At 41.5% G+C, this 1941-nt stretch overlaps 1 protein-coding gene and 1 pseudogene across 1 annotated transcript in view; one reads left to right on the top strand and one right to left on the bottom strand.

The window, feature by feature from the left end:
• FAM186A (family with sequence similarity 186 member A) overlaps positions 1–1941 on the top strand; it is a 68507-nt gene that overhangs the window by 4454 nt on the left and 62112 nt on the right. The gene's annotated exons all lie outside the window — the stretch shown is intronic.
• LOC105887038 overlaps positions 1687–1941 on the bottom strand; it is a 7488-nt pseudogene continuing 7233 nt past the window's right edge.

The following is a 1941-nucleotide window of genomic DNA, read 5'->3' as shown; positions in this document are numbered from 1 at the left end:
AATGACAAATTGGAACAAAAAATAGTTGGGTATTGTGGTGGGTGCCTGTAGTCCCAGCTACTCGGGAAGCTGAGGCAAGAGAATAACTTAAGCCCAAGATCTGGAGGTTGCTGTGAGGTGACAAAGTGAGACTCTGTCTCTAAAAAAAAAAAAAAAAAAAAATTTTAGTTGCCTGGGGCATGGAGAGTGCCCACTTAGTAAAACATTATTCTGGGTGTGCCTGTGAAGATGTTTCTGGATGAGCTATACCTTTGAATCAGTACTTTGATTAAGTAGTAGATGTCCCTTCCTAATGTGAGTAGGCCTCATACAATCATTTGAAAACCTGAATACAAGAAAAAGACTATGACAGAACTCCTACTTGATAGTCTTGAACTGGGACATCATTCTTTCTCTGTATTTGAAGTCAAACTAAAACATGACACTCTTTGGGTCTCTAACCTGCTGTCTTTGGATCTGGAACTCACATAATTGACTCTGTTGGTATTACACTTGATCTTAGCCAAAAGGCCAAGAAGCAAATGACTCTGCTAGTTTTGAAGCCTTTGGATTTCAACTGTCCTTATACCAATGGCTGTCTCTTGAGTTTCCAGTTTTCTAACTTCTCAACTTCATAATTCTGTGAGCCAATTCATTCTCTCTCTGTATATATACATGTGTGTGTATTCTCTTTCTCCAGAGAACCCTTATTAAATCCAGATTTTGGTACCAAAAATTGTTCTTTTTTTTGTTTTTTTCTATTTTTAGTAGAGATGGTGTCTCACTCTTGCTCAGGCTTATCTCAAACTCCTGACTCAGGGATCCTCTGCCTTGGTCTCCCAGAGTGCTAGGATTCTAGGCATGAGCTGCCATACCCAGTGCCAAGAATGGTTCTAGACAAAAAGAATTTTTTTTTCAGAAAACAAGTTCTATTTAAATAAAGGTTTAAATACATTACACATAACATTAAAACTGAAGGGGAAAAAAAACATCTTGTTACTTCACATGGCATTAGGCAGCTGTTGCTAGTAAGTTGCAAGCTCTACAGCTAGCTACATAGCTGATACATCAGTTATGAGATTTGTTCCCTTGTCTAAAGTTTAACTGATAGAAGGTTGGGCTCACATTCTCATGTTTGGACAGCCCTTAGCTAGGATATGCCTGGTCAAAAAGACCTTGGTGGAAAGCCAGATGTCCTATCACCCTACTGGAGGGAAGGTGGCCTAGGTTCTGGCCCCCTGGAGATACCAGGGGATCTTTCCTTTACTACCAAAGACTCCCTCTAGAGGTACAACTGCATTGCTGACTTACATCCTCTAAGATTCACTGAGGGTTGTCTCCAGGTGGTGACATTCTCTTAGGGCTGGCAACTCCGCAGAGAGAGAGGTGAGGAGCTTCTGGCCAGACATAGCCATCTGTGAGCACTGGGCTCTGGGCCTGGCTGAAACACTATGTTATGCTTTGTTTGAGGCTTGACGCTCCCAGGTGCCTCCTGCTTTACCTCTGTTTAAATGAGGGACTTCAAGACTAGACAGCATGGCTCTTTTCAGTTTATTGCATGGAGTTACACTAGTCTAAGTTAAAAGCAGACCCCAAATGGTTACGTTATACAAGCAGTGAGGTTTTTAAACTTGTGACAAGGGACAGAGGGGAAATTCTACTCACTGCAAAGAAATCCTCACTTAAGTCTCAGCAAGCCACAAGCACTTAAAACCCATGAGCCTTCAGTTGATCGTCCTTAGCTAGTCCAGTCTCTACAAGGAACTGGCATATGTTCTTACGCTGGTCACTCCTGCAGCTGAATTACTTCTCCACATTCTGGATGCTCAATTACAGTACCATTGCAGGCAAATATCTTCTTAAACGCATTCACTAATTTCTTTTTATCGTAATCATCAGCAATCCCTTGAACAGTGTAGTAAGGGTCTCCCTGCTGTTTCTCTGTTGAATTCTTTTTCTTTT

Source organism: Otolemur garnettii, unplaced genomic scaffold, assembly GCF_000181295.1.
Source record: "Otolemur garnettii isolate 467f Iridium unplaced genomic scaffold, OtoGar3 scaffold00043, whole genome shotgun sequence".
In the NCBI taxonomy this organism is placed as follows: Eukaryota; Metazoa; Chordata; class Mammalia; order Primates; family Galagidae; genus Otolemur; species Otolemur garnettii.
The sequence above is the reverse complement of the archived record's forward strand: the minus strand, read 5'-3'. Positions and strand labels throughout refer to the sequence as shown.